This window comes from Ornithorhynchus anatinus, chromosome 9 (genome assembly GCF_004115215.2).
Source record: "Ornithorhynchus anatinus isolate Pmale09 chromosome 9, mOrnAna1.pri.v4, whole genome shotgun sequence".
Taxonomy (NCBI): Eukaryota; Metazoa; Chordata; class Mammalia; order Monotremata; family Ornithorhynchidae; genus Ornithorhynchus; species Ornithorhynchus anatinus.
In genome coordinates this window covers 47,609,901-47,635,050 of record NC_041736.1, presented here as the reverse complement: position 1 = coordinate 47,635,050, position 25,150 = coordinate 47,609,901, and the positions used below count along the sequence as shown (strand labels likewise).

The 25,150-nt window shown below is 40.6% G+C and overlaps 1 protein-coding gene and 1 pseudogene across 3 annotated transcripts in view; one reads left to right on the top strand and one right to left on the bottom strand.

Moving 5' to 3' along the window:
• Positions 1–25,150, top strand: part of PLCB1 (phospholipase C beta 1) — a 457,205-nt gene that overhangs the window by 115,342 nt on the left and 316,713 nt on the right. The gene's annotated exons all lie outside the window — the stretch shown is intronic.
• LOC114814456 lies at positions 2,042–2,143 on the bottom strand (annotated as a pseudogene).

The following is a 25,150-nucleotide window of genomic DNA, read 5'->3' as shown; positions in this document are numbered from 1 at the left end:
GCATATTGAACTGGAACATGTATTTTTGCATGTTTGCCTTGCACATTTTTTTTTGTGCTAAATGTTCTCTAGAACAGAATTAGCATGTTGGTGAGTTAAGTGAGATTGCCAGAAATAATCTTTCAGATTCTGTTGTATTCTGAAGTCTGACGGTGTGACTGGTTTACTTAGCTCAAAACTGAGTGTCCAACCAAACGTTATCAGTTTAAGAGTGAATGGGCTCACTTTTTATTATGCCTTTTAATGTCTTTGTAGTTCATTTTGGGAAAGTGGGTTTATATCCTCTCTGCTGTCACTTCAGCACTTCACCTGTGTACTTGAGTTTTCACCCCCAATAGGCACTTGGTTGCTCCCCTCTCTTTCCTCTCCACCCCAACACCTTAGAAGTTGTGTACATAGCTTTAAACTTTTGCTTCTCCCTAACTAACTTAGTGTCTGATTCTCATGCTAGGTGGAAATTCCTTGAAGGCAGGATCATGCGTACTAACATTATTCTACTCTCCCAAGCGCCAAGAACAGTTAGCTGCATAGGATAAGTGCTTAATAAATATTGATTGATACGAAAGGAGAGGTGTAGAGATGGGTGTCATTCTGTGTTTTAGGATCTAGTGAATATAAATGCTCTAGCACTTTAGAACTTAAAGCACCCCAAACCTGTTATCTAACAGTGTTTTAATCAGTTATCTGTTTATGGCTAGGAAGCACTTTCTTTAAGAATTTTTTTTTAAAAAAACCTTCATTCAATTCAGTCATATTTGAGCACTTGCTGTGTACGGGGCACTGTACAAGTGCTTGGGAAGTACAATTCAGCAACAGAGACAACCCCTGCCCACAATGGGCTCACCGTCTACAAGGGGGGAGACAGGCATCGAAACAGGTAAGCAGGCATCAATAGCATCATTACAAATAAATAGAATTATAGATATATGCACATCATTAATTTAAATAGAATATGTACATATATACATAAGTGCTGTTGGGGGTGGAGGGGGTTAGAGCAGAGGGAGTGAGTCAGGGTGATGGGGAGGGGGAACAGAGGAAAAGGGGAGCTTAGTCTGGGAAGGCAATTTTGCAGTGGTACAAAGTAGTAATAACCATTCTAATATGAAATGTTCATGATGTGCTAAACACTGTCTGTGATACAGTGTTACGGATTGGACATAGTCATTGTCCTATCAGGGGCTGACACTCTGAATTTGCAATTAATTAGAAAGATCTTTTGCAATGAAGGTGTTGGGTTTATTGTCTTCAGAGATCCAGTAGTTATACCACTATACCCCAATACCCACTAGACCGTAAACTCATCGTGGGCAGAGAATGTGTGTGTTTATCGTTATACTGTACTCCCCCAAGCACTTAGTACAATGTTTGGCACTCAATAAATATGATTGAATGAATATTCCAATATCTGTCTTTTCAAATTCCTATTAGGAGGGGACCCACCTTGACACAACCATTGCTGTTATTTTCATTGTTCTATCTTTCTGGTTTTCTATAGGTTTTGGCATTACCCCTCCTCCCCTCTTTCCCTTGGAGATTAGGAATAGGGCACATGTGACAGTTATTCCCTTGATTGTAGGATGTTATCCAGTTTCTTAGGGTGCACTGCATCATAATCTCTTATTGCCAGGTAGCATCATCCGAAACTTAGGTCTACTGTAGAGTTGTCCATAAAAATATATGGTATTTAACCACTTTATGTGTCAGGCACCGTACAAAGTACTGGGGTAGATATGAGAATCAGGTTTAACACAGTTCATGTCCCACATGGGGCTTGCAGTCTGAATCCCCATTTTACAGATGAAGTAACTGAGGTACAAATAAGTTGTGATTTGCCCAATGTTACACAGCAGACAAGAGGATCCAGGAATAGAACCCCTCTCTCCCCTAGGCCACTCTGCTTCTCAGACATTGTCTGTCACAAAGTAGGAGTCAGTGCTTTAATTGTATATCAGTCAGTGGTATTTGAGTGTTTACTGTGTGCAGAACCCTGAACTAAATGCGTGGGGGAGTACAGAGGTGACAGACCTATTTCCTGCCCACAACGAGCTTACAGTCTAGTAGATGTGTGTTGGAAAGACCACTAGGATGTCTTCCATCCTTTTCATGGGAAGTGTTAACCCTTTCTCCTTCGATATCGCACAAAATCCTTATATACATATATCCATATATATTCATTCAATTGTATTTACTGAGTGCTCACTTTGTGTAGAGCACTATACTAAGTGCTTGGAAAGTACAATTCAGCAATAGAGACAATCTCTATCTAGAAGTCTGTATATAGATATGTGTGTGTGTATATATATATATATATATATATATATACATATGTATATGTATGTGTATATATATACATAATTGTGGTATTAGGCACTGTACTAAGCAATGGGGTAGATACAAGATCAAGTTGGACACAGTCTGTCCCACATGGGGTTCAGAGTCTTAATCCCCATTTTACAGATGATGAAATGGAGACACAGAGAAATGAAGTGATTTACCCAAGGTCACAGAGCGGGTACATGGTGGACCTGGCTTAGAACCCACATCCTCTGACTCCCAGTCCCATGCTCCTTTCACTAAGCCACATTGCTTCTCTCATATCAAAGGTTAAGGACAAATTTGGAGCTGAAAGTGAAGTCAGAACTGAGACCTCATCACAATCATCAATAATGAGGAAGAAGCTTCTGCGAATTTTACCCCAAACATACCCAGTCGATCAATCAACAGTATTTATTGAACGCTCTAGTGCACTGTACTCCCAAGGCCCACACTGAATGAGAACAAAAAAATGGCATGAAGTAGGTTTCCATGGAGGTTTATATTTATCTGTATGTACTACCATCAAGCTGCTTGGGTAAAGGGGCGGGTGGTCCCCGATATAACAAAGGTAGAAGGAAGATGTACCAAATAGGAGTATATGAATCTGTATGTACCAAAGGAATACAGTTGAGCATACTGATGTGAAAGCACATATAATTCAGGGCCCATGAGTAGCTGTAAACAGAACTTTGAAAATGTACACTCAGTTGGACGTTATCCTAGCTATTCTTAATGCTTTTTTTCCCTTTAAAAGCCTGCTAAATATTGTTTCTTAGGAATGAACGCAGTACATCGTTCAAAGATGCACTGCCCTCCTACATATCAGCAGCAAAACAGGAAAAGCATGTTTTGAACATTTTTCTCATTAGTTTCCATACCACTTCAAAAGGCACATTTTATACACATTCAATCAGCGAAGCCACCAGTCAGTGCCACATGTGGAAAGAATGCAAATTAGGGCCCTAGTTGAGTAGAGACATGTTGCAGGCTTCCTTGCCCTGTGGGAGCCCATAACTTCTGTGTGTATCTCCCTGAAAACTGAATGCTTCGACCTGAGAAGGAATCATTCTTTGGAAAAAGAGTTTTATAGGTGTCACAGCTAAGAGTAGCTGTTCTTTTCCAAAAAGCTTTGACTGCAGAGCCAGGAAAACCCAACTGTTTACCCTAGATCATTACTCACTCAAAATGCTGTGCTAAAAATGGCAGGCATGAGAGAGAAATCTCCACTTTTAGAGGCAGGGGCTGAGAGAGGGATGTATTTCCACTTCTTGGTGTGTAGCACGATGTCTGTGGTGGTAGCAAATGTTTATTTAAAGTAGGAAGTTGCCTATTTTACTGAAGGAAATGAAGAACATACAGCTGCTTATTTTATGAGGAATCTGAAATTCTTTATAGCTTAGTGCTGAATCTAGAGGCTTACTACTGAAGTTACCTCATTACAGTATGCATTTGTGGCCAGACGTTTACTGTATCAAGTTCAAATGACCAGAATGGGATGAGACCAAGAGGAAACTAAAAGGGCAGTTCTGCCTTTTTGCTTTCCTCTTCTCTCTCCCCCTTTCTCTTTCTTTCTCACTCTTCCATCTCCTCAGCTTCTTCCTTGTCCATTCTTGGCAGCGGCAATAGCTGCCGTTGTGACTGAAATAGCCCTTTCTAGGCCATACTCTGGAAACCTCCGGTGAGAAAGCAGCTCAAATGGCAGCCGCCAGGGTAGAGGTAGAAGACGAAGAAAGACATTCCGCACTAAAGGAGGCAAAACTCTGGCTTGCTCCACAGCCTGAGGTGGGGGAGAGGAATTTTCCAGGTTCCTGATTGGAGGGACAAAGAATGAAAGCAGGAATGTGCTTTGGTTGTCTGTCCTCCCCCCACACCTTCCCCCTCCCGGACAACTCTTGCCCTCCACCGACAGCCACACCAGCTTGCTGTGGCAGCTGATGGCAGCTGGTGGCTCGTTTCTACTGCTCATGTTCTTCATTAATCATTATCACATTTCAGTTAAAATGTATTGAGGGTTTACTGTGTGCAGAACACTGTACTGAGTGCTTGGGCAAGCCCAAAATGACCACATAACAGAGTTGCTAGAAATATTCCTTACCTACAAGGAGCTTAGGGTCTAGAGGATGAGCTTATCTGGAGCATTTTTTTTTAAATTATACTTAAGAGCTTTACTATGTGTGAGACACTGTCCCAAGTGGTGAGGTAAATCAAGCTGATCAGATTGAGCACAGTCCATATCCCCCATGGGGCTCACAGTTTTAGTGGCCCATTTTACAGATGAGGGAACCAAGGCACAGAGAAGTTGAATGTTGGTATTTGTTAAGCTCTTCCTATGTGCAGAGCACTGTTCTAAGCGCTGGGATAGATACAGGGTAATCAGATTGTCCCACATGAGGCTCACAGTCTTCATCCCCATTTTACAGATGAGGTAACTGAGGCACAGAGAAGTTAAGTGACCTGCCCACAGTCAGCTGACAAGTGGCAGAGAAGGGATATGAACCCATGACCTCTAACTCCCAAGCCTGAGCTCTTTCCACTGAGCCACACTGCTTTGAATGACTTGTCCAAGATCCTACAGCAGACAAGTAGGACAAATGGAATTAGAACTCAGGTCTTCTGACTGCCAGATCCGTGCTCTTTCTACTAAGCCATACTGCTTTACAGTTTCCTCTCTTTCCAAGCCTGCTGGACTATACCTCTCCCCATCCTCAAAACCTCCTGACATTCTCACCTCCTGTAGGAGTCATATCCCCATTCCCATCCTCCCTCAAACCCAATTAATTTTTCTTCTCCTTAGGTCATGTTCCCAACTCCAACCTCAGGCCTTGTGTACCTCCACAGCACTTAAGCATTCACAATCATACAATTTTGTGCGTATCCATTTACATACTCTACTATTTAAGTACTTATCGACACTTCAATCTTTCCATTCTCTTCCTTCTCCTCACAATAAGTTATTTTAAGTTTCCCAGAGGTCAGACATTATTTCAACAAGATTTTATAGCATTTCAGAGATGGAGGCAAAACAATGCAGAATGGGGCACTAGTAAGAGAATAATTATTTATAACATTTATTGTGGCTGTACTTCATTTGTTATATCTCCCTCTCTAGACAAGTTCATTTTGGACAGGCAACATGTCTAGCAAATCTGTTTCATATGCTTCCAAGCACTTAGTACAGTGCTCTGCATATGGTAAGTGCTCAATAAGAATAACTACTTGAGAAATGACTGTTGAATGGTCTTTTATAAAAATCATCTGTGCAGATGAGTTAGGTGATAATATAATTTACTGGTCAGGTTATTTCTTAACATCTGGACCAGTCTGGAAAGAAAAGATCGAGTAGATCTGGGAAATGTTGCAGAGGGAAAAATGACAGGATGTAATAACATGAATGTGAGAATGAACTATCAACTGAGTGGATTTTTTTTTCACGTGCCCTATGTCCAGTCATGGACTCTGCAAGCAAAACTGCTTCTTGATACCAACCTTAGCAGTGCTAGGCTTTTTCCAAAATTTGCCAAATCTTAATTGTTGCCAAATTTGAAGCATAAAGTTATTTTCCTACCTGCAGTTGTACTCTGGGCAATATCATCCTTTAAGCCCTGTGCACACTTTATTAATATGGATGATTTTAACACTGGTACACAAACTGCAGAGCAAACTATCAGATTTACAGTAGGGGAATTAGTACTCTGGAGGGGTTTTAGATTTGACTTCTGAGTAACTTTTGAGAGTCTAATTTACAATGAATTATGTGAAAATATTGCTGAATGAATAAAGCTCAAGCTGGCTACTGTTAAACCTTTCTTTAAAAAAAAATCTCTTTGAAAAATCTGATCCAAAGGCAAATGTGGAAGCTCACTTGCATGTTCTTCAAATTTCATTAAGGATGTGTAATCTGAAGATTAAAATATTGACAAAATATTCCTTGGAACATAAAAATGTATGTCAGCTTGATCCAGCACTTCACTTTGCCTTATACTCAGGGGTGGTTTTTTTTTGTTTTGTTTTTTTTAAACTGAAAAATTTCCATGAAAATGGTTCTTTCTCCTGACTGGACCACACTTCTAAAACAATTCTGACGTCTGATCTTACTCAAGACTTTCTTCTCTTACCCCTCTAACAGATTGGCCTGTTGACCATTTCAGGATCAGAGTGGGCATATATGCCACTATGCACCAAAATTAGTTGGGGCTTGGTTTCCAGATTTATTTGTGTGCCAGACTTATTTCCATCCTGCACATGTCCAAATCTACACTGGCTCAGGCATGTTGCATAATCAGATTGGCACATGCAGCTCAATCATGGCTTTAGCTGCTTGAGGGGATTGGCACTCACACCTCAATCTGAGGTCCTTTATTTGAGAAGTTTTAATGGTTTTTACTTCTGGTATTTTTTTGTTCTCCATGGTTGTTACAGTAGACCAGGACATAGTCCTCATGGGCCAGGGCCCAGCAAATCCCTTGAGAACAAGACTGAAAATTTGGCATTTCTGAGAGCAGTGAGTAGTTCTTGGCCAACTCCATATTTTTTTCTAGATGGCAGAAGTTTACTGTTGCGCTGGTCAGGCTAGAAAAAAAAATATCAGAGGCCAGATGATGGCTGTGGGGTAAGATGGGGACCCATACACATCTTGTAGTTAAGGTTATGGTGGGTAGAGGGAGTCTAGACTTTTACTGAAAGCCACCTCAAAGCAACAGCAGCGGTATCTCATTCCTCGGCTTGTACTTACAGTTCTCAATTTACCAGGTTATCCTAACTCCCTTGACTGAGAAACAGCACGGCCTATTGGGTAAAGCATGGGTCTGGGAATTAGGAGGACCTGGGTTCTAAGGCTGATTCTGCCACTTGTCTGCTGGGTGACCTTAGCCAAGTCACTTCACTTCTCTATGCCTCATTTCCCTCATCTGTAAAATGGGAATTAAGACTGTGAACCCCATGGGAGACGTGGACTGTATTTAACCTGATTAACTGGCATCTTCCCCGGCATTTACTACAGTGCCAGACACATAGTAAGCATTTAACAAACGCCATTTAAAAAACCTCCAAATTTCCAAGTGGACCTAGTTTTAGAGGGAGCTACTTGATATTTTTCCAGATGGATCTAGTGTATGGTGGGATCTGCCTGATAACCTGGAATTGGTATGCCTAGTTATCGGGATTCATTACATATCTGGTGATTTTTATCTTATTTCCAAAAAAGCAGGCTGGAAACTTCATTTTGAGATGCTATGGTTGCTCCTTTTAGTCAAGCCTTCATGAAGAGAAATAAAATTGTGACTCCTCAGGTTGTATTCTGAGGAGTAAAATTTGCTCTGTTCTTGCAGAAATTTAGAATCATTTAGAAAAGGACAGCTTCCATCTGGGATGCAAATGTGACTGAAAAGACATAACCCTCCTGCAAGATAACCAGTCAGTTGTAGCAGTAGCTTTAAAATAGCCATCAACACTCTGGTAATAGACTTTAAATTCTATTGCTGCATTGCCTGGAGGGTTTGTGAGAAGCAGAAAGCAAGGCGGTTGCTCTTTAACTCTAATTGGTAGAGAAAATATTTGGCATTGAGCCATAAAGAGATCATTACTGAGTAGTTAACGGAGTAATCTGAAAAGCGGACATCGAGTTGCTGAAAATGGGAGTCAAACTGGTAAATCGGATACTTCATCCAAGTGCAGGCTTTAATAGGATCATATAAGGATGTCATTCATCTTCCCCCAGGAAGAAAAATGCTTATGTAAGCAGTTGATGCATGTTCAGTGAAGGAAGGAGAGAGAGGAAGTAAGGGCTCAGGGTGAACAAGTCAGTCGGTCCGTATTTGAGAACTTACTGTGTGCAGAGCACTGTAATAAGCACTTGGGAGAATACAGTCTAACAGTATAGAAGCTGAAGTTGTGGGAGCACTGTCTTAAGCTGCCTTCACCATGGCTACCCAGTGAATCTGGAGCACTGGACCTGCCAGGCCTGGAGCATCAGAGCCATCACAGCCAAGTTCCTCAACCCTCCTATGCCTCTGTGCCTCTTTTTTTTTTTTAAAAAAAAAAAACCCTAATATGGCATGCATCTTTCTTCCTACGTGACCCTTAACTGAGAATGAGTTGCTCACATTTCTCAGCCAACTCAGTAATCCGTCAATCAGTGGTATTTGTTAAACGCTTATTGTGTGTTAAGCATTGTACTAAGCTCATAGAAAAGTACAATGTAACCTAGTTGGCAGATATGATCCCTGCCCACAAGGAATTTGCAGTCAGTAAGACCAGCAAGCATTAAAATAAATTACAGGTAGGGGAAAGTTTTCCTTTAGGGCCTCAGATCTTTGTTTTTATTTACTTTTTTCCCCCCCAAATTGAACACCTCCTTTCCTGCGATTATTTCTTACTAGTCTGCATTTTCATCCCTTTAATCAATTCTTATTTGGACCTCTCTAGTTTGCCACATCCTTCTTAAAAGGAAGGTTTCAAAAATGGGCCTAAAGCAGCAAGATGCAGCCCTTTCGTAATACATCTGTCTTCAGCATTGTCCTACTGAGATCCTTGGGTCACTGTACTATACTTGTGTGTAAGCAGATTTATCATCTCCTATCTATAGCTTTGCATTTAGCTGTTCTGCATTTCTACAGATGAGTGTTTAAGAATTCCTATGCAAAAAGAATCTTGATCTTAACCCCCAGTAACTTGGTGAAGAATTCACTAGTGAAATGCTCTGCTATAGAGATTCTGAGGTGCTAGCTTCCACACTAGACAGAACAGCAGTACAGTTCTTTATGTAATGAGCATCTGGGAGTGCTGTCTGCCAGGTTTATTTATCTTCTTTCCCCAATGCACACTGTGTTATTTTACAACTGAAAACAGATTATTTCTCTGAGCACATATGATTGCATTTAGGCCAGATATTACAGGTCAAAAGATTGGAAGGACAATAAATTAGCAATTACAAATTGGGCAAAAGCCTTCTGTCCCTGGCTTACTTGACATTTTGCCTCAGGTTGGTGGCTGAACCAGAGTCATGCGTCTTGACGAGATCTTTAGAGCCCCTTAGAGAGGTTGTGAGGAGCCAGATGAGGCTGGCATTTCAGAAGGTTGCAATGATGTCTTTGTCTCTGTGCACAATGAAAGAGGAAGGAAATGTTCCCAACCTTAGAAGTTCTAAGGAAAATGAGCGGCTTTGCCAGCACATTGAAAAGATAATAAGGTAATTAGAACTGTAAAACTTGATAAATAATAGGTCAAAATAAATTGCATCACAGAATTCTGAAAGGAGAAACTCAAAGGCTATCGATAGGAAACTTTCCATTTTCTCCAAATGGAATGTATGCCTGCAACTTGGAGAAGCAGCAAGGCCTAGAGGATAGAGCACGGACATGAGTCAGAGGATGTGAGTTCTAATCCTGACTCCACCACTTGTTTCTATGGTTTTAGGCAAGTCACTTCTTTCTCTGTGCCTCAGTTACCTCATCTATAATGAGGACTAAGACTGAGAGCTCCATGTGGGACATGGACTGTGTCCAATTAGTATCTACTCCAGCACTTAGTACAGTGCCCAGCACGTAGTAAGTACTTAATACAATTGAGAAAGAAAAGCTTTCATTCAGATTAATGGGAGTTGTATTTGCGACTTGAGTATTTTTGCCTACTTTGTGGCAAAAGGATAACATTTCCAGGTACTGAAAGGTGTAACTGTTATCCTGGTTGGACTCTGAGTGGGCGTATGCAAACTTTGAAGAGAACTGATTGTTTTGGATTGGTTACCAGACATTCCATTAAACGGTGATGCATCGGTAAATTTCTTTTCCTATTTGTTTTACTTCTGTGTTTTTAACCAAAGTGATATACTGCTTTCATGCCTTTTGTAGAGCCAAACCATATCCCCTTTAGTAGCTTACTGTTAAAAATCTAAGATCTTCAACATGCTGAACAAATTTCTCATTTGTTTTTAAAAAGAATTTCGGTGCTGAAATACACATTTTTTTCCAGCTGCTTACACATCTGTGTACACAAAGGGAAGAAGAATATTCCCATTGGTTTGAGTGCCAAGGTTCTTGGGTTTTATTCCTGGCTCTTTCATCTATTTGGTCATGGGCCTCAGCTCTTCTATAATAGCTAATCCTTCTGTAAAATGGGGCTCCTTATATTAAAGAAAGAACATCATGAAACTTAATGAATATCCGTAATGAACCTTTGAGCTATGATAATAGCCTATCCAAGTACATCTTATCAAAATAGCTGCACAGTTGTAGAAGTCTACTTGAGATTTGGCAGTAAGGGAGCTGAAACTTAAGCAAAAAAACTGACTACAATGCCTCAGGTTAAATTTTCCTCAATCTTTGTCCTTCCTTTCTTTGGATGATGGGTTTCCATAAAGTGGTGTGAAGGACTATCATAATAATAATAATAATAATGTTGGTATTTGTTAAGCGCTTACTATGTGCAGAACACTGTTCTAAGCACTGGGGTAAACACAGGGGAATCAGGTTGTCCCATGTGGGGCTCACAGTCTTAATCCCCATTTTACAGATGAGGGAACCTAGGCCCAGAGAAGTTAAGTGACTTGCCCACAGTCACACAGCTCCTGGGTAGTAATCACTCAGTGGTATATACTGAGCATCTACAGAGCACAGATGACTGTATTAAGTGCTTGGAGAGAAAACCATGGAATTAAGACAAGATGGCTACCATCTTGAAAGGTGAACTTGCTTGGCTCCAGAAGCATAGGGCTATGCTTATATAGAGCTTAGTATGAAAAGATGTATTTATAATTTTAATTAGTCTTAATCTAAAACAAATGAATGCAAAGAGCAAGCTAGTAGAGAGATATCTCATGAGTACCTTAAGGAAAATATGCTTAAATATTCCTTTAGATGAAAATTGTCTGAAATTGTTCTTAAAGAATGGCTTTAAACTGGCTTTTATTATTATTATTATTACGGTATTTAAGTGCTTAGTATGTGGCAAGTACTATTCTATGCACTGGGGTATCTACAAGGTAATCAGATTAGACATAGTATCTGTCCCACATTGGGCTCGTGGTCTTAATCTCCAATTTACAGATGAGGTAACTGAGTCACAGAGAAGTGAAGTGACTTGGCTAAAACCACACAGCGGACAAGTAGCGGGCTGGGATTAGAACCCAGGACCTTCTGATTCCCAGGCCTGTGTTCTATCCACTACACCGTGCTGCTGCTCTACAAATAAAACTTACTTAACCAGTTTTCTTAATTTTTACTTCTATACTTCTTGTGGAAATGATTTCCTTTTGTTAAGTAGGTACTTAAGCATTAAACTGTTCTCCAAAACTAAGGTGAAATATGCCCATTCAATAATATATTAAATATGGATGAGTCAAATCCCAACTTGGTTAACTTTTAATCAGTGGAATTACCTGTCACACTTAAAATGATAAGCCACTCTTTTCCATCCAAGGAAAGGAAACAGCTATTTCTGACCTGACGGCTGTTGAATCTTTTCAGACTAAGCTACCTATCAAGGTCTGATGCATCTGACATTAGAAAATATGCCACGTATTGTCAAGAATTGAAAGGAACTGCTCTTACTCACTTGAGGATAGACTGTTCAAACAAGCAATACTGCTTCATTGAAATTTAGTTGGAAAATATTTTAGCCATAAAACAATTGAGATTTATTTTTGAATATTGCATGAAGGAAACAAAGGGAGCATTTGGAAATGCAATTCTGTTTCTTCCACTTTCTAAAGGTGCCCTTGGCCTTTGTGAGTACATTGATTAAAAGATTGCCACTAAGGTCACATGATTCCATTGGCTCTCCTTTTCATTGTACAGTCTGTAGTCATCCAGGGAAAGCGTGTATGTGTGTGTGTGTTTCAAAAATAACTGGCTCTGTGGAAAAACTATTGCAGACAAACCAAACATCTGTGAGTGAGCCAGACCGTACCATGCAGTGGCTTCACAAAGACGCCATCTGCCCACACCCCAGCATGGCCCAGGATGAACCATTATTCCTCCTTCCTACTCCATATTGCTGCTCTTTTAAAAGGGAAGTCTTTACTTTTCTCGGGGAAAAGCCACTTAGGCTTGCAATTTTTTTTTTTTTGCATTTATTGCAGAGCAACAAATATTGAGTGCAGGTTTGACCCACTGGGAAAAATACTGAAGTAGTTCCATTTTTTACCTCCCCTTCCAACCAAACAGGAGAGTCCAGTCATTTCAATATCGAGCCTTAACACAAGAAAGACATCTCAACTGTGGGTGGGACCAGAGGTGACTAATGTAATCCTGCAGTTTTGCAACTCAAGCAGGCACCTCAAATTGGGAATTTTACAACTGTTTTGGAAGATCAGTTGGTCAATTTGCAGTATCGGATGCATTGCTGAAGTTTGATAAATTCTAAATGCTAGTACTTGGAAGATGATGATGATGACGATAATTGTGGTCTCAGATAAGCAATTACTATGTATTAGGTGTTGGGGTATAAATATAATCAGTTCAGACATGGTCCTTGCTCCTCATGGGCCTTACAGTCTGAAACAAAATATATTGCTCATCCCAACTTTATGGAGGAGGAAATGGAGGCCCAGAGCAGTTAAGTGACTTGCCAAGATCACACAGCAAGCAAGTGGTAGAGCTAAAATTAGAACCCAGGACTCCTAACAACTGTCCTTCTTTATAATGATCCTAAAAAAATCATCAGTGCACTACTGCTAAAGATGCTAATCAGGCTGCCAAGATAAGATATTTGGGGGAACGTGAGTGTAATATCAGTCTTACTCAAAATCCAGGAAGCAGTAATCTGCCAAGATGGTGAGACTCAAGTCCAGCCCTGCAGATTAGCTTAAAGTCAAAAAGGTAATAGTCAAATTGATTTTAATTTAGTCATTTTCATATGCTTAGGGCCTATGAAGTTTACAAAACAGACTAGTTTCTCCTTTTAACAACTCTTCACTATAAGAATACATGTTAACTCTTAACTCTTCAGTGGTGACTGTGTGTTTTTGTTTGTCAAGATTGCCTACTTCAGTAAACTGTCGGAAGTAGAGCTGACTTTGTAGCCTTCTCTTTCACTGGCTCCAAGATGACAGATCTGGTTCTGCCCTCACAGTTCAGTGGAAAGTGGAGTAGGATGCCGATCGTCACTGTGCATTTTTGCTGCAGTAAGTAACCGAGTTTACCCATCCATTGCCTCAGAGCCCGCAGCACTGAGACTAATGTCATAAGACCGATCCTCGTCTGAGTGCCCAGCTCTGAGCAGCAGCATTGCCAGCTGGCACACTCTCTCCATTTTCTTCTGACTGGCCCTAGCATTCTGCCGATTTTGAAAAAGATATACATTGTTGTATTGTCCTCCCCGCAAGCACTTAGAACAATGCTCTTTGTACAGTAAGTGCTCAATAAATATGATTGACTTCACATAGGTGTGTGTGTGTTTGTATTATCATGTAGGTTCCCAAAGCACCAGCTGAATCTTTGAGTATAGTTTTAACCCCCTGAGGGGAATGTATGGAAAAGACTGCTGAAGGATGTTAGAGAAGCTGATTCTTAACTTCGATTTTTGGCTTTCTCTAATTCTTAAGTGAACAAAAGAAATGACATGTTCAGCAGTGTGATGTGGGGGAATCTATGGCCTTTTGTGATGTTACCTGCTTGTCGATGTGAAAGCACTGTATGCCCATACTCTTTGCTGAAAACTAGTGAGGTGTTCCATCTCAACCTTTCCACGTGCTATCTTGTGATGGGTTTTGCACCTACTAAATGTTGGGGCATTATTTGGCCCTAAATGCGAAACATTACTCTGCGTGCAGGTCATGTGCATTTTTTGCCTGGGCTCTAAATCGGTGAATGAAATGTCAGCATCAAAGGTGCAGTCCCATTTGTATGGGCAAAGTATGTCTTTGCTTGGGGACATGTTTCATTCAAAAATATTCAAATTATCCACTGAGTGCTTCCTTTCTGAGGGATATTCTTAGAGAACATTTTAGGCTGAATCTGAGTGTGGTGATTTAAACTGGGGTCTGATTCAGCTGTGTGGCTAGGTGGGAGAGTGACCACAGGGCCACCCTAAAAGTCTCAGGGATTTGAGGATAGGGGATGGCTTCTGGAAGGAGAAATACTTGTGGGTTTCTCTGACCTAAATAACTCAAAATGAAGTCTAGATGTAAGCTCTTTCTGGGACAGGGATCGTGTCCCCCAGTTTCTACTGTTTAGTGCTCCACACACAGTTAATATTCAAATAATCTAGATTGATAGTCGATGATCTTGTTGAACCTCATGGTTTAGAACCCTAATGACAGTGAAATGGTCGAAATGATGTTGGTATCTACAGACAAACTGATGAGCTTGGCTAGTCAAAAGACTCCTATCAAGAGCCACCCAAATCAATTGGTTAGCATTAATTCTAGCAGAATATTTGCCCTCTCACTCATGTTGGGCTAGAAGTTGAAATGAGCAAGCAGAGTATAGTGTACTTCCAAAAACACATAAAAATATATATGGAATCCTTTTATATCCTGAGTGCTCACAACTTCACAATTGTGGTATTTAAGCACTAACTATGAGCAAAGCACAAGGCATAAATACAGAACAACCAGGTTCGACTCAGTCCCGGCCCCACATGGGGGTCACAGTCTGATGGAGAACAGGTATTAAATCTGCATTTTACAGACCAAGAAGCTGAAGCACAGAGCTGTTAAGTGATTTGCCCAACATCACACAGCAGATGAGTAGTTCATCTGGTTTAGAATCCAGGTCATCAGAATCGCAAATGTGTGATCTTTCCACTGGGTCATACTGTGCTCATGTTCTGCCGCCGTGCCATACCACTGGGAGGTTTGGGTTGGATTGTGTAAAAGAGAATGGGGAGCATTTGGATACATAGTTTCAATTTATCCATTAGCAATAATAAAGTTAGGTTTAACTTCAGCTAGGGACCTGGTTTCAGAGGACTAGACATTAGAAGTTAAATTCTCAATTCTCTGATTGCTTTGCGTTGTGCTCTAAAGATTTTTCTTATTCTACTGCTAAATAAAATTGATGTAAATGCCTCTAGTTCAGAGGCCTGTTGAGGCTTAGTTAATGCTTGTGAAGCACTTTAATATCCTCAGATTAAAGACATTATAAGTACAATGCTATAAGACCTATCCAGATGTGACCTCAGTTCTTCTCCCCATCTGCTGCATTGTATTGTGCAAATGACGCAGTCTTAAAAAGGAAAGGCTTGCATTTATGGGGATAAATCCTATTTATTGTCTAAGCAGAAATAAGAATTGAGCTCTGGGCAATTAAGAATCTTGAATAGTACAGTGATAGTGCTATTATTGGCATACTGCCGGCACAAACGATAGTGCTACAAAAGTGGCTAGGGTTAGAGGGTTAAGATAGTGAAAGATGTGGCTGATTTTGTGGAAGACTGGGTAACAGCAGAATATTAGAGGATTGATTTGTTGTTCTACTGGTTTAGGGGATTTTTGCTAACTCTGCTTGCTTCTTGTGTCAGTCTTGAACAGGTGTCTAGCCACACTCACATACACACAGATCAGCTTCCACTGTTGGCCGTGCCAAGTTGGGAACCTCTCTCCTTTAAATATACAGTGTAGTCCAGGTTCCCCAAAAAACTTCAATGCAGAAATGCATCATAAACTAACTGCTGTGGCACTCTAGGGTCCATACACTCTGCCTGACATTACATCCAGTCGCTACGGAGAAGGCTTGTCCCTTCTTACTCCTTCCTCTCTTTTCTTGCCCACAGTGTACTGCTGTCAAATCAGTAACTTGCTAACTGTTCTCTGCTTTGTCAGGAGCTCAAGATGGAGGTGGTATAAAAATAAGGAATAACAATAAGAACTTAAATGCTTACTATGTGCCAGGCACTGTTTGGCCTCCTGGGTGGAGCATTGGCCTGGGAAGCTGAAGGTCTTGGGTTCTAATCCCAGCTCTGCCACTTGTCTGCTTTGTGACTTCGGGCAAGTCACTTTACTTCTTCGGACCTCAGTTACCTCATCTATAAAATGGGGATTAAGACTGAGTCCCATGTGAGATGGGGACCGTGTCCAACCTAATTACGTTATATCTACCCCAGTGCTTAGAACAATGCTTGACACGTAGTAAGGACTTAACAAACCTCATTATTAATACTAAATGCTGGGGTAGATGCAAGAGTTCATCACAGTCCCACATGGGGCTCAGTCTTAATGCTCATTTTACAGATGAGGAAACTGAGGCACGGAAAAGTTAAGTGACAGCAAGTAGCAGAACTGGGTTTAGAACTCAGGTCCTGCAGCCCCCGGGCCCTTGCTCCTTCCATTAGGCCACACTGCTTCTCTGCAGCAGTAATAGAAGGGGCAGAGCTCCTCTCTTCCACCCTGATTCTCTGCTGCCTTTGGAGGACAGAAACGAAATCTGTTCAGCAGCTGAGCTACTCATCTGCTGGGTGATCTTATTCAGCTGGCCTCTCCCCTGCCTCTCATTCACTGACCATAGCCTCGCTGCCTGTTCTTTTCTGCCCCAATTCTGAGCCTGTTTTCATGGGGTTGGGAGGCTGGCAACTTGGTGGGAAATTGTCTCATCAGGGCTGGGCTAACGTGATGCTTGGCTTTTAAACTGGTTTAAGGTGACAAGGTAGGGACAAAGGTGCTTCCAGAGAGGAGCTGAGAGCCAAGCCAACAAAGTGGCAAAAGGCTGGATGGACAAAAACCCATTTGCTGCCGTTCGGTGCATGTAGGTGGGCTAGGACTCCGTTGCTTGGTCATCAGCCCCTAACACTTCCCTACCCCCTTGCTGCTGGAAGTAGCAGTCCACTGCTTGCGAGGGAGCCATGTGAGTTCCTGGTGTAAAGAAAAATACTGGGTAGGTAGAGTGAACGGGGGTTTGGGAGGTGGATAGAGAGGAATCAAATCCCTAGGACTACTGTAGGGCTTAAGCAAAGTGTAACTTCTTTCCAAATAGCAAAAGGAAGTATCACAGAAACTCTCTGAGATTCCTGCATTTTGCTATTTGAAAGATATTTAAGAATGTGGTAGATACCATCTGTTGGAATCCAGTGCTGAGCAGAGACAAAGGGATGGAGGAGATAGTGGTAATGTCTCTTCTACCCTTGTGATCCTATTATGCCTCAATGTGAACCTATTAAGAGTCAACTGCATCTGTTCCTTAGCCATCTGGCTATAGCAATTTGTTTCCTTTCAAAATCGACTCTCGACATAAAACTCCATTTCATAGATGATGACTCGGAGCTCAGCACAGTTTTGAGAATTCTTAATGAGATTAACTTCTGAGCGGCACATACAGAGATAGTGGATTGATTTCATTGTCCTATCCCAAGAGCTTATAATAGTCGCTTTTGTTAAGTGCTTAGAATGAGTACTGTACTCATCACTGGAGCAAATATAAGATAATTAGGTTGGACATAGTCCCTATCCTATGTGGGGCTCACCATCTAAGTGGAGGAAGAACAACTATTTAATCTCTATTTTACAGATGAGTAAACTGAGGCACAGAAGTTGTGATTTACCCTAGGAAAGCCAGCAGACGAGTGGTGGGCAGGATTAGTTTTTTCCTTAGTTGAGACTCATTTCCCTGTGACTGTTGCTTGATAGGGAATTCTTGAAACAATATGCAAATATTTAAGAGTTCAGTGAATGAAATACAACTGCCTTTGGAAGGCTGTTATTGAAACACAAAAGGCTGGAACAAAAAATGAAGACTGGAATAACCAGTTCAAGTTGTGGGGGGTAATTTAAGTAAAGAGAGTCCAACTAGATGTCAAATAGATCAGTGCCTAACAAAATGGCTGCACATCTTTAAAATAATGTTGGTATTTGTTAAGCGCTTACTATGTGCAGAGCACTGTTGTAAGCACTGGGGGAGATACAGGATAATCAGGTTGTCCCACGTGAGGCTCACAGTCCCCATTTTACAGATGAGGGAACTGAGGCCCAGAGAAGTGAAGTGACTTGCCCACAGTCACACAGCTGACAAATGGCAGAGCTGAGTTTCGAACCCGTGACCTCTGACTCCCAAGCCCGGGCTCTTTCCACTGGGCCACGCTGCTTCTAAACCATCACAAGGGTCAGAGTTTGCTTTTGCACTTCTGTTACATAATCCCTGGGCTTTAATCCCACCCACAATGAGCTTCCAGTCTAGAAGGGGTGTGTATGTTGGGAGGTGGGAGTTGATTGGTGTTATAATGCACAAAATGATCATTTTGCGTGCATATAGGATATCTTGGATGCAATATTTTAAAAAGAAAAAACACTTTTTTCTATAAAGCAATGTTTAGCTGCTGTCACGCTTTTGCCTTTTTTCTTAACCTGAGCAGGAAATAAACTGTCTACATTCTGTTCACAGTTTTTTCTCTAATGCATTCTGTCAGGCTCACTTGAAGGCCCGGAAATGGATTTCAGATTGAAACCTGAATTTCTTTCCTTTTTTGTTTTTTTTGGGTTTTTTCCTTTTTTCTTACGTATCCGTGATAGATATAATGTTGGTATTTGTTAAGTGCTTACTATGTGCAGAGCACTGTTCTGAGCCCTGGGATAGATACAGGGTAATCAGGTTGTCCCATGTGAGGCTCACAGTTAATTCCCATTTTACAGGTGAGGTAACTGAGGCACAGAGAAGTGAAGTGACTTGCCCACAGTCACACAGCCGACAAGTGGCAGAGCCGGGAGTCGAACCCATGACCCTTGACTCCCAAGCCCGGTCTCTTTCCACTGAGCCACGCTGCTTCCACAAACTGCAAACTTTCTCACTGTGCTTTGTTCCCGCTTGTCCTGCCGTCAGTGCAGATATACTGCACTGTTGGTTTCAGTGGCAAGAGCATGTATTTTTAAACTGCCTACTACTAGTTGTTGGATTTATTCTCAGACTTTTGCCTAACACAGACTTTGTGTATTTCTTACATTTTCATGTGGCACCTTCTCTTTAAGTCTGTGAAAATACTAGCCATACACAAGCAGAACGGTTGAATATTAGAGGATGCTAATAGTCAAGTACCTGAGGCAGAGGTAGAGAGTGTCAATTTGATGTAGACATATGAGTAATAATAACGAGTAATTTTGGTATTAACCACTTTCTATGTATCAAGCACTGTACTAAGTGCTGGGGTAGATACAAGATAATTAGGTCCCACAAGGTGCTCACAGTGTAAGTTGGAGAGAGAACAGATATTGGATCCGTATTTTGCGGATAAGAGAACTAATGTCCAGAGAAGTTTAAGTGACTTACCCAAGGTCACACAGACAAGTGGCAGATATTATTTCTTTGACATGGAGGATGGTGACAACTGTGCACCTTTCTAGGTGCTGCCTCCTTAAAATCCCTTTCTGAGGAAGGACTAGGCTTGGATGAAGTTCAGCTGGCAAGAGAAGGAAACTAAATCCTGTAAATCTGAGCACATCTGACCTCCAGCCGGTGAATACTCTGCTCCTAATTGATGACAACTCACAACTTGTTCCTATGTGATATGGAGTTTGAAGGACTTTGTGTAGTTTTCAGTGTCCTTGGTTCATTTCAGATATTTTTCAAAGTTGTTTTAGCTCAGTGATTCAAATAGAAACCCATTTTCATATGGTGTCCTATCTGGATGCTTTTTTAACCATCAAATGTCTATAAGTGACTAAGACTTACAGTGCCTGGCTTAAAAGCTTTACTTAAAAAATAGACACACCGATCTTCAGGAACTTTAATTTTTCTGTGAGAAACTTTTTATCACTCTGTCTACTTTTCTTAGCTAAAATAAAATTCACAAGGGAATATTTTGAAAGGAAGTCTAGTCCATACTGATTCTCTGCTTTGTCGTGAGATTACGTTACGTGAATACTGATTTTAATTTGAAAATCAAACTGCATCACACTGTAGAGCTAAGATAATAGTTCTGCCCTGTGGTTTGTTTTTTTAATCAGTTTTTGGATTATTTTTTTCTGTACAGTAGCAGGGGGATTGAGTGGAATGGATGCCGGCTAAACATTTTTTTAGAGGTGATAAGAGCGTAACAGGAGGAAGTAAGAATGAATGCTTTCCCTGAAGGTCCACAATCTAAATCATTATGCTATAAAACTACTATGTGCCAAGTACTGGGATAAACTGCAGTCAGATCAGACATAGTGTTTATCCCACAGAGAACTTTCGCTCTAATCACCAACCTTTCTCATCAGTTGGTTGTAGGGAAAATTTATTCACGATCCAGGGAAGATCATTCTGGGGCACCTTTCGTCCCTAAGCGTTATTTAGAGGAAGCATTTAGTTATTTGACACTATTATGCAGTATTGCAAATGTGGCTTATTTTGAGTGACTGAATGACCACCAAATCTGCAAGTCTATCAAAATATTGTATGTGTAAGTAGCCCTGACAGTTGGGCAAATCCGACCCATATTTATTGAACACTCGCTGTGTGCAGAGCACTGTATTAAGCATTTGGGAGAGCTGTAGACATAGTCTCTGCCCTCAAGGAGTTTACATTGTTGAGGGAAAAGACAGTAGGAGATGCAGTTGGGTTAGGAACAAATAAGGTAATGTTTTCAATTTGTAGAATTGGCAAGAGAGCATAGTGTAGTGGATAGAGCACGGGCCTGGGAGTCAGGCTGTGGGTTCTAATCCCAATGCCACCACTTGTCTGCCGTTTGACCTTGGACAAGTCACTTTTCTTCTCTGGGCTTCAGTTACCTCATCTGTAAAATGGGGGTTAAGACTGTGGGCCCCACATGGGACAACTTATTTACCTGTAGAACAGCGCTTGACACACAGTAAGCGCTTAACAAATACCATCTTTCCTGGTGCAGACTTTCTCACTGTGCTTTGTTCTCACTTGTCCCGCCGTCAGCCCCTGGCCCACATCCTACCTCTGGCCTGGAATGCCCTCCCTCCTCAAATTGGCCAAACAATCACACTTCCCCCTCTACCCCTTCAAAGCCCTACTGAAGGCTCACCTCCTCCAGGAGGCCTTCCCGGACTAAGCCCCCCTTTTCCTCAGCTCCCCCTCCCCTCCCATCACCCCAACTCGCTCCCTTTGTTCTACCCCCCTTCCCGCCCCACGGCACTTGTGTATGTATATTTACATATCTATAATTCTAATTATATTAATGCCTGTCTGTTTTGATGTGTGTATATATGTGTGTGTATATGTGTATATATATATGTAATTCTATTTATATTGATGCTATAGATGGCTCTTTACTTGATTTTATGTTTGTCTCAGCCCTTCTATTCTGTAAGCCCATTGTGAGCAGGGATTGTCTCTATTGCTGAACTGTACTTTTCAAGTGCTTAGTACAGTGCTCTGCACACAGTAAGTGCTCAATAAATACAATTGAAAGAATGAATAAACTAGGATGATTGCTTGTCCTCTCATGTGCTATTTAGAACACTCAAATGGCAGCCATTTATTACATGCATTTCAAAAGTAAAAGGTAATGTTGATCAATACAGCATCTCTCTTCCCTGACGTATGATGATCCGATGCCAAGAATATGTCCTAGGAAAATGTAATTAAAATCTTTTGGGATTCAAATATGGTTTTTCATGACTTTTTGAATGGTATTAAAGGCAGGAAATGTATTTTCCGTACCTTTAAACTGGAGACGACACAGCCATTTCCAGGATTCACCTGTGCTCAAGTTCCTTTACAGTACACACTAATCTAGGCCAGCATCAGGAAATCACATGTTTTATTTTCCCTATATGATTCAACTAATTTTTGATTATTCAGTGCCACAGACTGTTTTTGACAATGTTCCGACTCAAGTATCTAATCGCAGGAATCTCTCTAGCTTGGAAAAACAGTTCTGGGTGGATTTTATTCCAGTTCTATTCAATTTGCCTCTCTTGTGTTCCCTGGTCAATGTCCCATATTGTGATATGGATAAATACACAATAAATATAAATATAATAAAGCAGTTTTTCCATTACTACAACTGATATCTTTAGAGATCATTTTATTTCTAATTATGTAGAAGTATTTATATTCCATCTAGTTAATGGCTCTGAAAACTCTGTCTAGTCATTATTTTTTTCAACCTCACATATTACTCCAAAATAAATGATAAACTGCCTGATTCCTAAAACCTGTGTCATGATGTTTTATCCCTAGCATCTAAATCAACGCAAAATCTTTTGGCAAAATCATCCATGGTGGCTTTACAATTAAAGGTCTGACAACATAATCTTTGTGTACTTTAGCAGACTTTTCCTTTGGATATTACCTTGATGATGCATCAGTCCATCAGATTTATCTTCCATCTTAAACTCACTACTGGCTTTTTTTGTCTCTCCTCTGAGACCTTCAGAACTCATAGATGCCACAGAAATATCAGGAATGTCTTGAATCCCTTCAAAACTATTAATTTTTCAATTCTAAAGTCTTTTACAGATTTTTCTGATTTCTTCAGTCTTAGATTGGCGTTTAGCAGCTCAACCATTTGCCCAGGGATATTGCAAGTTTGAGATGCTATGTAAAAATTTATTCTGTTCATTGTTTGTCTTGAAACAAGTTTCCTTATCTTGGATCCAGGAGGCTGGTAGTCTATATAAATTCTACTTGGCGAATAGGGTGAGGAAAGGCTTTTAAAAAAAGAATTGCATTTTCTCCATTAAAAATTTATTTTTGTTAGAGAAATTTCATTTTTCCTTTTCTCCCCCAAGTGAGCAGAATGTGTTTTCTCCAATAGATCTGAAAATGAAATATTTCAAAAACCTATCCTCTGGCAGTTTTAACCGTTTCCTTGTGTTATGGTGGCCTGAGTGAAATATTGAACTATTGCTCAACACTATAAAGCCAGGCATTCTGTCCAAGCTTTTCAGAAAATTATTTTGTATAATAAATTAGATGGCATGTGCCTAGCCATGAATTTGTTCTAGAAAGATCAATATTTCCAAACTTGATTACTAGATGCTAAAAGGCATTCAGAGAATGCCAGCTTGAAACTCCCCTAATTTTCTTGAAAAAAAAAAAAGCACCTAAAATGCTAAGTGTACAATTATAGGGATCATGGGGTATCAGCCTAAATTTCTGTTTAATTTTCAGAAATTTGCAGTGGAAGAGACTTGATTTGCCCCAAGCATAGTGACTGAAAATAGCTGTGCATGGTATTCTTGTCATATAGACCTGAAGAATTTCCAAGTTTAAGAGGGTTTATTAACTTAGTGTCTAAGTACCAGAAACCATTTAAATATGTTTAAATTACAAAATATTAAACTAAGTGGATTTAGATAAAAATAATTAAATATTCTTTAGACTCATATGCATTTTAAATGAGGCCCAATATAATGAGATTTTGTTCCTGCACTCAGGTTGAAAAGCCTCTTCACACTCTTTGTTTGGTCACTTGGTGGACTAACTCTCCCATTTTTCCAAATACCAGGGGAAGTCAAGACCAGTTTGTGGTTTAGTGGATAAAGCACTGGCCAGGGAGTCAGACGGACGTGGGTTCTAATTCTGGCTCTGCTTCATGCCTGCTGTGTGACCTTGGTCAAGTCACTTAACTTCTCTGCGCCTCAATTACCTCATCTATAAAGGGGGGATTAAGAGTGTAAGCCTCATGTAGAACCCAGTTTGTGTCCAGCCTGTTTAACTTGTATCTACCCAGTGCTTAGAACAATGATTGACACATAGTAAGTGCTTAACAAATACCATAATGCATAATAATCTCATAATTATTTTATTGTTAGGTCCCTGTGACTGTGAATTTGCCTCTTTATGTTTTCCAAAGCCTCAACAGTGCGTGATACTTAATACCATTACTAAGAGATTAGAAGGAGTCTGGCTGTCCAATAGACAGTCTGGTTTTCAGATTCCATCCCCTATCTGGCCCCAGGGGTATTAATGCTCTTATGCTTTTTAAAATTCAGGACCTAACCTTCTTCCACTGTGGCTTGTGCTGATAAGCACTGTGACCTGGGAGTGGTACAGAGTTCATGTAGATCTGGGAAAGGACCACTAAGACTCTGGAACTAGTGGAAGGTTTTGGGGTCATTATGGCTCCAGGATCATGAATAGACAACAACTTCCATGCTGTAGTGTTTGTCGTATCACATACATCCCAATAGATATCATTATATTGAGTATAATAAAGGTATTTGTTAAGTTCTTACTGTGTGCCAAACACTGTTCTAAGTGCTGAAAATGTTCTGGAATGTCATCAGTGGTTTCTCTACTATTTCAACTAACTGAAAATGTGAAGAAGTGTTTTGCAAAGGAGAAACTAAGGTGTGGTGCACTTATAATAATTAATGAATGATGGTATTGGTTAAGTGCTTACTATGTGCAAAGCACTGTTCTAAACACTGGGGGTGGGGGGGAATGCAAGGTGATCAGGTTGACCCAAGTGAGGCTCACAGTCTTAATCCCCATTTTACAGATGAGGAAACTGAGGCACAGAGAAGTTAAGTGACTTGCCCAAAGTCGCAGAGCTGGGATTAGAACCCATGACCTCTGACTCCCAAGCCCGTGCTCTTTCCACTGAGCCACTTGCAATCAGCTATTTGAAGTGAAAAAAAAAAGTCAGGCTCCTGCAAAGAAGCTGTATAAATAGCAGAACAATAAGATCTAGGGAATGGCCCATCAGATCTGATGGCATTTCAAGGAGTGGGGAAAATATATTGCATAGTTCAGAAATAAGGGACAGCTGAAAACTAATGGACAGACTTTGGAGTAATATTGGTAGACTGTAAAGACAGCTTAAATGTGTAGACATGAAATTGCTATAGATTACAGTGTAGGATAGCCTAAGATTCTGTATAACACCTTGACTTCAGAATTAAAAAAAGTAAGTACTTCAGTCAATCGATTGTAATTATTGAGCCCTTACTATGTGCAGAGCACCGTAGTAAGCCCTTGGGAGAGTACAATAGCCATCTCTCCTGCAAATGTTGCAG